The 13,843-nt window shown below is 39.2% G+C and overlaps 1 long non-coding RNA gene across 1 annotated transcript in view; it reads right to left on the bottom strand.

The window, feature by feature from the left end:
- LOC116394271 (uncharacterized) overlaps positions 1–13,843 on the bottom strand; it is a 413,803-nt gene that overhangs the window by 307,302 nt on the left and 92,658 nt on the right. The window contains exon 2 of the long non-coding RNA XR_004213447.1: positions 12,639–12,691. This is a non-coding gene — a long non-coding RNA (uncharacterized LOC116394271). The remainder of the gene's footprint in view (positions 1–12,638; positions 12,692–13,843) is intronic.

The raw sequence follows: 13,843 nt of genomic DNA, 5'->3' as shown, positions 1-13,843 counted from the left end.
CCCCCCCCCCCCCCCCCCTGTATCACAAGCCCCAACGTATCGGTTTCAAGTGTCCGGTAGAGAGAAACATTGTGATGATGTTACTATGAAGTCAGCAGTACGGTTACAGCTGTGAACGTAGCATTATGGTGTGTGTACATCAACACATCCTCACATCAATGCATCAAATAACGCAGCTTGGTCAGTGGCATTAAGCTTCACACTACGACGCTCTAGGTGCCCCTCGAGGACCTCTTTGACACGTGTCGGTGACTGTGTGTGAGAATAGACACTCGTTACATTCATAGTGTTATTTCAAAATTAACTTCTGTCTTCATTGGAGGTTAAAGTTTAGGCAGCAAAAAACACCTATATTTATGAAAAGAGCGTGGTTGACGTTAACTTTCCTATATGATATAATGTCAATGTTTTATATATAATGTAAATTTTTTTCTGGTACATTTTTTCTCGTAATATTATCGGCCTCCCCCAGATCCATACTTTTTTCTTCTTCTCCTTTTTTAACCAACAAAGGCCCTTTTACACAGTTGTGTTGCGGAGCTACATAGACATAAACTGAGTCACACGAGAGTGTGGACTCTTCATTTGCTGTAGCCATAACAACTTTATATGCTGACAATTTACAGCCTACATCTTGTTTCATTTTAGCTGTTCTGCTGCCGACTGATAAAGTATGCTCCTTGTTAATCAGACGTGTTGAAAAATGTCATGTATTATCCAGTTCTTTCTTGGACTGATGGGCTTCTTAAGATGCTCTTAGCTCTCTGCGAATTGACAAGAGGAATCTGATAATCTGTGAATGTTTGTCACACATCTCTAGTTAAGATGCTTTTCCAAAGCAAATGCAAGAAGATGCGTAAGATGGGCTTTAAAGTCATCCTAGTCTGAAGATGCTTTATGAGAACACGGCCCTGCTTTGATGACAACTGGTAGAAAAGAGACTCACAGAAGTGTTAAGGGTAGAGGTATTCTGACGACTTTGGTGAGAATTAAGAAGGTTAAATGTTCCATCAGCTCTCTCTCACAGTTTGAACAGTCCCTCCCCGTGTCATGCCCTGCTCAGCATCCTGTTTAAGTTCAAACGTCAAAAGGTAGATTATCTCGACATGCTGCTCTGTTGTCTCTTTACCCGTCCCTTTCAGTGGGACAGGACTTTTTGTTCTTCCAGTATTCTGTCTATCGTCAGAATTCGCTCGATTCAAGACTCACTGCACAATATGAGAAACAACTGGGGGTGGGGGAAAAAAAGATTCTTCTATGCGTCGCGATTCTCTAATGAACAATTATGACTCGATGCAGAAAACTGAATAATCGGAAATTTCAGACTCAATCCAAAGTTTTAACATTGTCGATGATTTTACAGCACAGTTATATGAAAAAAAGACAAAAAGAGTAAGAGTTACTTTTGTTGAAGGAATCTCGAAATGGTTAAAGAGTAACCTGATGCAGCTGTAGTTTTTATTAAAAGTTACTCAAAAGGATGAAATGGTGCATTTGTTGGGGACTACTGGTAATGGTAATGAAGGAACATGTCACTCAATGCAACAGAAAACAGACTCTCAGGAATTCTTTGGAGGCCAGAAATACATTTAAGATGAAGCTTTATTCATTCATGAGTTAAACATGTTAATTTGTAAAACCCAATTTTTGAAATCTAAGGAAATCTTAGATTACTCTACTAGAAAAAAAAATCTTAAAACGCTTGATGCAATGTCAAGTCAACATGAAGGTAATCTCCAGGAAGTTAGTCAGTGTCTTTGTCCAGGTCCCTCCCTTAATGTGAAATAGGGATCACTGCTTAAGTGCTCCTGCCAAAACCGGATTTATAGCACCTGCTTCATCTTCAAAGGCGCTTCCCCATGTTTGATCACTTCCTGATGAAAAACTAATCTTTTACTAATGTTTTCACACTACATCAGGCCTGTACATTAGATTAGGACTTCCACCGTGATCAAATACATCTTTGATTAATAACAAATGTTGTGAAATCAACTGAAAATCAACTGCTAATACACAGAAGTGAGTGGCTCCTGGCAGTAAGCAAGCAGTGTGTGTGTGTGCGTGTGTGTGCGCTGTCACACTGAGAAGCAGCAGGCGAATATTACACACTGAGAAGTAAATATTCACTTAGAGATAACATCATAAGCACCTTTCTCTCGTTTTCATGCCTCTTTCTCCCTCGCTCGTTCCTCTCCTTCTTCTCTCTGGGTAAATATATATGTATATATCAATCTCTCTCCCTGGTTGTAGGTATACTTCACTGACCACACATCTCCCTTTATCTACAAGAAGCAGGCTGCAGTCAGTGGTTGTGTGTGTGTGTGTGTGTGTGTGTGTGTGTGTGTGTGTGTGTTAGCAGATATAGTGGCAGAAGCAGTGGATTTTGGACAGCAGGGTTTGGACGAGGCTTTTTTTGTCACAAGATGGATTCATCTATTACACACACACATTAAATGGTGCCGAGAGTGTATATTGTGGTGCTTACACTTCACAGTGGGGGGCATTTTAGGCGAGGGCGGGGGGGGCAGGGTTAAGATGTGGCACACAGTGAGAGTTGAGTGGCTTGTCTTTAAAAGCACTGGCACTAAACAGATTTTTATCAGGTGGAATTTTCTGCTGGGATGCCACAATTTAAAGGGGAAGAGCTTTGTGTAGCTTCTGGACTGAAAATTCACACCAGCTGAATCTGTGGAGATATAGTTATAACTTAATTTATAATTATTTGATTCTTCTTTAATTCATTTGTTAAAAGTATTGCTTCATTCTCTTGATAGCCCAGATATGTTGTTTAATGTGTTAAGCTTGCCAATACGTTTCCAATGAAATAAAAAGTCACAAATGTCTTTCACTAACACATTATAGCCATTTACATTTTTTTCTCATTTTCTAACATTTTTGACAAGTGCAGTGCCTTTAACTGTCAACATTATTATTTCATTATTTATTTTTACTTATATGAATTTGGGAACGGCCCAAGAAATTCCAGGGCGCTACTTCAATTCACCCCCCACCCCCACCCCCACACACCCTCGCTATGCACTGTTAAATTAAATGTATATTTGTACTTTGAAATGTTTTTCATCTCTTTCATGTCAGCAGGCCGGCTGTGTGACTGAAAGCTGTAGATTTAATAAGATAACAGGATAAGGCACACTGAGTGGGCATCATGACGTACATTTATATATAAATAAAGCAGCTTTTATTTTCATCGTGAAATCATCAACAATATCGAAACTCTTTTTCCTGTTTGAGTAAAATCCACAGCGATCAGCAGTATTAGGAAATCACTAAGGTTTTTATGAAATAGTTATGATCCATCATCAAACAACAAATGGGTTTTTGGAGCTGAGTCACAAAAAGTCATCACGTATTAGGAGACAGACGCCATTGTTAACACGTTGTTTTGGTATTCCCATTGGAGTTGTTTACGATAAGAAAAAGTATAGAATATTGTCTACCCGATACTTTAACCATGGCAACAGATTTCCCGAACTTAAACAAGTGTTTTAACTAACTATGTTTAATCATATGTAATTCTGTAGTTAACGTGCACAGACTTTGTCAGTAAAATGTATCGACAAACTTCAGTGAATAAAAAAGTCGAAAGATAAATGAGGAAGCAACACAAACTCCCTTTCTCCATAATCTCTCCCAAACATAAAAAAGCCTTTATTATCATGGCAACATTATTTAATACCAGAATGTGTATTGAGCGCACACCGTCTCCTTCAGCATCGTACAGTGAATACAATCTGGGACTTTGCAGAATCTTCCAATATCAACTTCTTGTTTTTCAAAGGAATGTATGGAAGGTTTTTTTCCTTTTTGGATTCTCCAACCAAGGTGACCCAGGGAGAGTAATTGATACACAAAATGGTCATTTAGTGAGCGAAGTATTCCTTTAAGCCCTGACCGGCACCAGCTGAGATGCAAGTCAATCATACAGAAATTCCAGCATGATGGGCCTCAAGTCCCTGCCCAGGCCTCTATCCACATTATTGCAATGGCCTTAAGCCTTACAGCTACCAGCCCCATGGAGCCAGACCTCTGACCTCCCTTTGCTTCTCTGGGTGAATGTACTGTATTATTAATTATCTGTTTGGTCACAAGCTGGATAGATATCCATGTAGACATGTCATCCATCCACCCCCTCTCTCTTGTCTGTCTCAGATGCAACGGGTCTCCAGTCTCTCACAGGGCTCGCACAAAGACGAACAGAAACATCCAGCCACCCGGGCTGCATGCTGTTGGACAGAGAATCCTATTGTGTGTGTCAGTGCTCTTCATCAAGGTCCTGTTCAAAACCTATATACTAATTTGACAAATTTGTGGAAAATCTTTTTTCCAGGAATCCCCACCTCCTTGTTTGTCACAGAAAACTTTTCAGCCAGCGGATCGAGCTTGGCAAGTCACAGAGGTTGTGATAAGCTATTTAAGAAGCCATTTATATTTCATTTCAATCAGAGCAAATCCACTCTAATTAAAAAAATTCATTGTAAACTACTCAACCTTTACTGGCGACTTCCCATTCCCAATAATCAGGTGAAGTCATTAATGAGCGACCGCTAGCGCTTAATTTCTCTCCCGACTAAGTCCACTCTCTTTTGCATTTTTATTTCCTTCAGTAAGAACAGAGCAATAAAACGATAAGAGAAGTTGCCGCGGAGAAAACCTTTAACACTTGGAGTAATTACTTCTCTTTGTGTCTTTCTTTTTAAATTAATTTTAATTACTGTTGCCTGTAAATGTCCACTTTCTGCTAATCTAAAGTAATGTGGCTGCTAATGAAGAGGGAATTTAATGTGTAGAGACAAGTGGCCTTTTGGCTTGGAGACACTCCCCCGCTGGCTCACTTACCCAGTGGTCAAGGATACATGGGCAGGCGGACACACACACACACACACACACGGCACACACAGAGCACATGCAGGTTATATTTGAGCACCAAATATCCACTTGGTCTCTCACACATATCAATAGCTTCATATAGTTATACAGTGTAGATCATTAAATGGTTCATGGATTTGCATTATAAAGGGCCTTTGTAAACTCTAGGTGCTTTACACTACATTCAATTTAGGGTTCAGTATCACCACCAAGGACACATGACATGCGGATTTGTGGAGCTGAGTATCGAACCACCGATCTTCCGATTAGGACGACCCACTCTACCCTGAGCTTCCGCTGCCCCATTAACACAGAAGACAATCTTCTGATACAGGAACATTTAACTCCATTAACTGGAGCAGTTGTTTTCATTTAAATGTTAATTTAAGATGTTTCACTGTCGCCCCATTCCATCAAAATTTAAATATTGTAGATAATATCAATAATATATCTTTTTCATCGGCAGTGTGTATGCATGTGTGTGTGTGTGTGGCGCCGCGTCACCAGGGCATTGTTAAACACACCTTATTCAAACTCGACAGGAACAATATACAAACTCATTCCAATAGAAATAGACATTAAATTCACAGGGTTACATTTGAGAATGTGTTGGCTCCACACTGTTTAAGACCACCGTCTCTCTCTCTCCCCCAAAGCTTATGTTAGTTCTGTTGCTCTTCCCATTACTTTGGTAAATGCCACTCTTACAAACCATTAATGTTCATGCACATTCGAGGGATAACCAGGATCCTAAAGTGTGCGATTTCATTTGATGAAGGGATAGTGACGTACTGTAGCTGGATTATTTGGAAGCGAGAACGCCAACTTGGTAAGTAAGATAAAGTAACATTTATTTTCCTCCCCTTATGTCGGTCTTTTATCATGGACATGGAGCTAACAGTGTTGCGTTATTGGAGAGATAACCTTTGTGAGGAGAAATAAGCTGAAAACGGGTCAGATGTGACATGAATACCACATGTTTGCTTGTTCCCCGGAACCATAAGGATATTATGCTGAAGGTTTAATATGTTTAAATATAAATTGTGTGTGTATGTGTATATACACACAATCATAGTGATAATGGCAAAAATATGCTGCTTGCCCAGCAGACAAAGTTAGCAACTAGTAGGTGAAGAAAATTAAACATCTAGCATCCAGAGAACAGCGTATTTAGCCAGCCTGCAGTTCTGTCACCATAGCAACTTATGCTGCCCAACTCATTTTTTTCAAGTCAGGTTTCAACACAATTGTATTTGTTCTTTTAGTTTAGCTCTAGTAGCGTTGTAATCAATCAAATGTATTGGGACCATTCAGCAGCCACACTCCAGCAATCTGATGGCTTGATAGTACCACGTCCATTATCCACAAAGGACGATATATGCAAATGTCCTGAAATCACATATAACGACAATTTTAAATACTTTGCAGTGTCGTGTAGCTGGCTCCGCTATGAGGAACTACAAAACCTGCCGGTCGGACTTGGCATGCAGAATAACGACGATGTCGTCAGTGCCTTTGTGATTACTCTCACTGCCAGAAGTGTAGTCAAAGGTCCAAACAGAGTTGAAATGTATCAATATTATTTCATCTGGAGGGCAAATTAAACCAATCTGTCATTGAATCTGATGGCTAACAGGCTATCCCCAAATTGGTGGTTCTTGATTTAATTTATTGTTATTTTTTAAATATTAAACATGCAGTGCTGACCTGTGTATACCCCTTCTGGCAATGAGAGTAACAAAAACACTGTTGACATGTGCTTTCTAGACTCCAAAAACGTCGGCCTTAATTTCCAAATAGCCGTTATTTGGATAAACTGATGACAACTGATGAATCTAAATGGTCACTTTCTCATCAACTAATGAAAGCCTTTTTTAAAGCTTAGAAACTGTTTTGGCAAGTTAAGGCTGATAAAGCTGACAGTGCAAAGCAAAGTATTAATTAAGATTACAAAATAACGTAATCCGGAAGCATCCTAGTACAGGCAAAGAATAGGGAGAACAGGATCAGCCCACTGAAAAACAGGCCTGACCTCAGGAAAGTTTGACACCATAGGTAATTCCTACACCACATGACATATCTGTAAGTAAAAAAAACAAAAGAGGCTTTTTACAGCTGGCTACACGTCTGCATTTTGATCTCTCCAAGGACTGGACATTAATGTGGAATGTGCGTCATTTTGCTGGGATTTTGAATTTGCTGGGATTTTGAATGTGGGTCAACCTGATCCACTCACAGTGCTCCACCTCTGATATGACTCATCACAGCAACTCAATATGTTTTTCTCGTTTTGTTTTCACATCATGATGTCTAAGTGGGGGAATCATTCTAGTGGTACCAGCAAGGATGTCCATCACCAGTCTGTAAAATCTGCAGTCTCTCACCCTGACCCACTTTAAACTACTTCACAGGGAAACCTTTATTATCCAGTGACTGGTTAGATGCTGTGTCTGAGCCTTTTACAGAAAGACAGAACTAGCATTCTGGGAAAACTTGGACTTACATGGACTGGTGCGGCATAAAGCCACTGGCACATAACAACAGCTTTCTGAAGCAAAAGTCAAACAAAATATTCAAAATGATACTGTAAATACCGATGAAACCTTATTTAAAGCTTATGAATAGCACACACGCTGTTCCTGTATGTCAAGGAGCGATGACGACCCATATATTAAATGTTAGCTAGCAGGTCAAGTTCAAGATCAGATCAGTCACTGGTTGTGTCAAACTCAAGATGTCTGGAGGAAAATAGAATGAAATTCTCTGAATATCAGGCACTCATTTTGTGCTATATCTTCAGTCATTGAATGTTTGTTTGCAGTTTTGCCACTGAGTGATGCCACTGAGCAAGCTTAAAGTAAATCCGAGGTTGAAAGTCACGGTGCCTGTGGTGGTGGCTGAATATAGGTGCTTGGGCGACGTACGCACCAGAGGATCATATGTGAGCGATAAAAAATGTCTCTTGTATTTGAAAAACAGCACACCATCTTGTTTCAGGGTTGGCTTTGATTGGCTAGTCACATCTCTGCAATGCAAGACAGTAGGAAAAAATAGGTCATGGCTCTACATTCAAGTCCAAAGCAATACAGGTAGAGTGAACGTTTTGGAGATTTGAGAGAGAATGCTGCGTGCCACGACTTTGAATTTCAAACCAGAGTTGGTAGCAGTAAACATGTCAAGGTCTCAAAGCATTTAATGTTTGGGTCGGTCATCATCATATTTCAGTTTGTTCGCGAAGGTATACTAGTGCTCTCACGCCTGATAGAAATCATCAAGTGCCTAAAATGTATCCCAATCAATATCCAGCGACTGGGATTGAGACAAGTGTTCAGTTTCTCCACCTCCGATGGAGAGCCTGAAGAGTCCCACATGGTGTGTGTCTGTCAGCATTTGAAGGGGAAACTACCGTATCAGCAGAGCAATAACGTAGTACACAGCAGACCAGCTAGATTTTATTCTTATTTTATTCTTACTTTTTCTCATAATATTAAATACATCCCAGAGAACAGATAATTGGGATCTTTTTAGTATCTTCAGACATTTTGAAACACGTGTGAGCTATTAAAGTGCTGGGGTTCATAAAAAGAAGTTACTTTCCCAAATAAAAGACACAGAAGAGGAGGGAAGAGTAAATAATGATTTCATATGCTGACTCAGAAGAGATATCATTATATGGGAATGGTTGATCTTCAGAAGAATAAATATATAAAAGCAATACAGAATGCCCGAGAGCATTATGTTCCATTGTATTTTGAATTGTCACCTGGTGTCTGAATTTTGTTTTCCTTTACATAAATTAAGACATTTTCATGATAGATTGATGCGTACAATTCACCAGAATGCGGGAAAATAAGGTTTTAATGCTTAACAGTTTCTAAGGGAAACCTTAGAACCCCTGCTTCATATGTGATGTTTAGAACAAACCCACGCCTTTTAGAAATAGTGACCCTTCAGAGCAGTGCGAGTGATACTTTTATTTTCGTAGCACTTTTAAAAACAGAGTTTACAATGCGCTTTGGCAGACAAAGCAAAGCAAAAGCAGTAATAGTGAGTAAGAAAATGGAAACAGCATTTTTCAACAGAATGTAGGAGCTTCCATGCCTGTTGACCAAAACCACCCCGTGGTCGTACACTTCTATATTGTACTACATATAGCAAAACTTAAAATATACAGATAATGGGGATTACAGTACTCAAATCTTTTTCTATGTTTAGAATAAGACGTGAGAACATTAATAATAAAGTTAGAAAGACTAAATAATACAGAACGAAAGAGTGGAAAGAGATTACTGATTGGACAATTGAGAAAACATGAATCTCATATGTGCTGGCTTGCTTTGTGTATGATTTCTCTGTCAGATGAAGATAAATGTTACAGGTGTAACAGTATTCATATCAACTGAAGAAGTGATTGTAGAGCGCGACTGTTAAAGCTTTGACTACTATTAATATCTGAAAAGGAATTTTCTTGCATTTATCTATATTGATAACTACAAACTATATTGTTTTGCGAAAAAGTACATTGTGAAAGTGCAGCTTTAGCAGCAGCGTATTCTGATTGGTTTCAGTAATGTAGTGAGATTTGACTAAATGAGAGGAAATATCCACAGCACACGGAAATAGCAAAAAGCAATATCCCCTAAATAAAAACGCAGAGCCACGAGAAGACAAGGCTTCAGTCTGACAACCGATTTCTAATTAAAATGACTGATTTTACGTCCATTTTCACAGCAAGACTAATGCTGACGAAATGCTGCAGCCAGCTGCTGCACCCCGTTTCCAGCCATGCTTCAGAGTCTAACCCGACACACACAATACCACACACACACACACAGTAACAACATGCTCATACCTCCTTGGTGGTTCATCGTGTTGCAATCCTCCAGTCCGCCATTTTGTAAGAGCTCAGAAGAGGTACAAAAATATCCTAAAATGTCTGCCATGCAAAAGGAGCTCAACAAAACAAAACCCAAAACATACTCCATGATGAAAATGAAAAAAAATAATTTTAAAAAGTCAACATCAGAACACCTGGCTTATGTTGAAGAAAGTTTCCCTTAATATTTTTTTCATCTACAGTTTAGTTCAATTATTTTGTGTCTTAAGGGTTTGTGGGGTGATTTTATCAGTTTTCCTTGGCGACTTGATGAGCTTTGTGAGAACTCATCCCTCGGGTAGCGGAGCTGTGGGCCTATAATAATGTCATCTGTCTCTCCCTCTCCCTCTCCTGCTCTCCCTCTCTCTCCCCGTCTTTTCAGAGATTTGTGTGTGTGATAGAGGCCTCAGTGAGAGACCAAGCGCTAACCTTTACTGCATTGGCTCACACTTAATCCCCTCACCCTGGGGTGACTGGTACACACACACACATACACACACACACACACCCTACATGCATCCCCCACTGTTCCTCACACACACAGAAGTAGAACAAAACACAGCGATACACACATATACACCCCTACTTTGCGTAGATGAATACAACATTAGTGTGCATGTTTCAGTGTGCACCCATTTAGGTAGCCATGGGTTTGATCAAATAAGTAAGTACGGCTAGGGAAAAAAAACACAACACCGCAAAGAAATGAAAACTAAATATTTTAATATATTTGGGACGGATCAGAAATTACAAATGGTTAAAAGAAATACCCCTCTTTATACCCAGACTGTGTCCAAAACCCCTTTTTCATTCACATTTCCCAAATCTAAACTCTGTAGTCTACAGGGAGCAGCACATTTAGATCTAAGACACTTATCATTTTACATCATCAATAAATGATGTAGCGAATATGACTGCAGTGAGAATGTTAGCAGACACTACTCTTTTGTTGCATTGAGATTTTTAGGCCATAGATTAGAATTCACACTGACAACGGACATTGAAAGATGGAAAGTCAATACAGAGCATTGGAAGGTTAATCAGGACTGGTTTCAGACAGCCCCAGAGATTTGGGATGATGTTACAATTCTGAGGTGTGTTTCTGGTAACTCTCTGAGTCTCATCTGTTGCATGTGTGAGCAATCGGAAATACTCGTGGTGTTTCTCAAAGTTAAGGATGCTTCCTTGGTAGGATGGGTCCTTCCAAGTGGGGTCCTACAGAGGCAAGGCAAGACTCCTTCCTAGCATTCAGAGAGCACTCAGCCTAGTGAGTGTGCTGGTCTACAAAAGAAATGGAGGTGTTCTACTTTTACATTATTTAGAATATTTCAGTACATTGCAATTAATTTTTTGGAATATTGATTTTGCCTTCCTCAAAACAACATACACAGATTCAAAACATGTAGGCCTATTAAAACATAAATAAAATCAACAGGGATTTTTACAATCATAATTTATAAACTGACAAAACATACAGTTGCTATGCTCTCCTTAAAGCCACCTGACTCAATTAAAAAACAGCAATTTGACCTCACTGGTTTTAAAACACACCTAATTCAAACAACGGAAACAAAATAAAACAATCAGCAATGATTTGCCAAATCTGATTTGGACAAAGTAAAGTTATATGTGATAATATGCTGCCGTCCCCGGCCTCAGTGCCATTAAGAGCTTGCTTTAAGAGTCTGTCATTGCACAATGAAAGTCTTAACAAACTTATACATTAGGCCTTGCAGATCCAATAGGAGTGAAAATTCAGTGACTCAATGGCAATTTCTCACCTCAAATTTGTTCAGAAACAGATTTTGACAGATTTTGACTGCTAAAAAACTACTCAGTCAAGCATAGGCACCAGGCACCAGGCAGGCATGATGGGAAATATGGGCCTTCCGTATCGAAGCAATACTCTCAGCACTGATAGAATGCCAAGTCATGCGATGTCTTCTCGGCTCAGGCACGGCTTATTGAATTCCCAATAAGGTTTAATGTTTCAGTACAATGATGTTATTTGGACAAAGGAGGTTATTGTTAAACTGTGAAATGTAGTGCCTCTATCTTTATTTATACACACACACACACACACTCACACAGAGGATATATAAAAGAATATAAGAACATTGGCCGATTAATCTAAATATATATCTATATATATATATATATAATATCGACATCTATTCTAAAAATCCAGTATCGGTCGGGCCCTACTACACACATCTCAAACTATCCTTACACACACATAAACTGTATCACACACACACAACACACACACACATCTCAGAGGGTAGTAGTCATGACATTGTCTCTTACTAAACAACAATGATATACACTGCTGGATCCCTGGGCATGAAAACACACACACACTGGCTACAACACAGTGTATCACACAAACGCGCACACACACACTCAGAAATACACACCCTCCTTGATAGCCTCAATAGGAGGGTGGGGAAAGCGGGTAGGGAGCCGGACCCCTCTGTGGAGCTTTGGATTATGGGATAGCAGTAAGATGAAAAAAAATCGGGGGGTGTGAACAAAGGCGGGGAGGACGAAAAAAAGATGGAGATGAAAGAAAGAAAGAAAGAAAGAAAGAAAATAAAAAATAAGATTGCAGTAGAGGAAGGAGGGATGACAGGGAGAAGGGAATAAAAGAAAGAAGAAAACAGGGTTGAGGAGAAAGGAGAGAATGAAGAACACATGGAATGAGAGAATAAGAGATTGTGGAAAAAATGATGGAAGCGAGGAACAACAGCGAGGAAAGGGGAGGAGAGAGGAAGGAAGAAAATAGTACCGAGAAGGAAATGGAAGCAAAGAGGGAGAGGAGAGAGGAAATGGAATGAGGAGGAAAAGAGGGAGGAATAAGATTAAGTTGACTTACATGAGCTGTTTTCCACTCCTGCACTTCAGCAACAGATTGAAAGATGGAGGAAGCTGAAGGGAAAGAGAGAGAAGGAGTCACTTAATGCCACTCGTCTTTCAAGGAAAGAATTTCCTGGAAAATTTAAAATGCTAAAACATAAAAATTCAACCAGATATTGATGATTTTTTCATTGTATGTCATTTTATTTCTTGACAAAATGACTGCTGGCGTTGTAAGAAAACCTGATTTGTCATCAGAAAATGATGATTCCGAGGTCTGAAAAATCTGCTGAAAATAAAATAAAACAGCATTATGAAGAGAGCGTGCAACCTTCGTAACTCGTTGTATCTAGCCATCGGTGACACATTGTTGAAGAGCCACCTCTCTCACACACACACACACACACACACACACACACACACACACACAGGTTCATAAATCAACAGTGACACTGTTTAACATTATGCTCTCAAACTTTGCACAGTATGTATACGTGCTCCTAAACTAAATATGAGTGCATCATATGACACTGCATGTATGTGTGTGTGTGTTTAATGGGACAGTAATACAGAGCCCGCCCTGACAGCAGCTCTGTAGCGCCATCTACTGATCAGGACACTGACGAAGACAAGCTGGGAAAGTACCACAGCAGCACTGAACCCTCCCAGTAAAACCCGTTACAAAAAGGCATATTGGAATGTAAATGTACAATGTGAAAAACAAATCAATATATACAAAAAAGACACACATTATGTCAAAATGGGTCAAATGTACATAGAAAGTGATGTGTGCATTATACAATGTCGATGAAATATATTCACACTGACATGCATTATTATCTACATAAATAAACAGTGTATGCACATTTCCCCTAAGCTGTGATGATGAAGATATGAAGTCATCATAAAATGCCTATAAAAGACTAATTGTAAACATGTGAATTTATCGTTTAAATGTAATGTTAATGCTTCTAATAATATTCAAATTAATACCATTTATCCCAATCTAATATTTTCAGGTTGGTTAACTGGCAACTAGTAATGTTAAAACATTGTTAATTATATGTCTCAGAACTAGTTCAATTCCCCATGTTTGCTTGAATTGTTTTCCTCCCCTTTTTGTTCTTTACCCTTCGATCTGTGATGAAATACTTTCATTTTAGCGGAAACAGTGCAGTTTTGTGGTATTTGAAGATAATGCTATTTTCAATTCAACAGTAAAAA

This window comes from Anarrhichthys ocellatus, unplaced genomic scaffold (assembly GCF_004355925.1).
Source record: "Anarrhichthys ocellatus isolate YVR2014 unplaced genomic scaffold, GSC_Weel_1.0 scaffold38, whole genome shotgun sequence".
In the NCBI taxonomy this organism is placed as follows: domain Eukaryota; kingdom Metazoa; phylum Chordata; class Actinopteri; order Perciformes; family Anarhichadidae; genus Anarrhichthys; species Anarrhichthys ocellatus.
The sequence above is the reverse complement of the archived record's forward strand: the minus strand, read 5'-3'. Positions and strand labels throughout refer to the sequence as shown.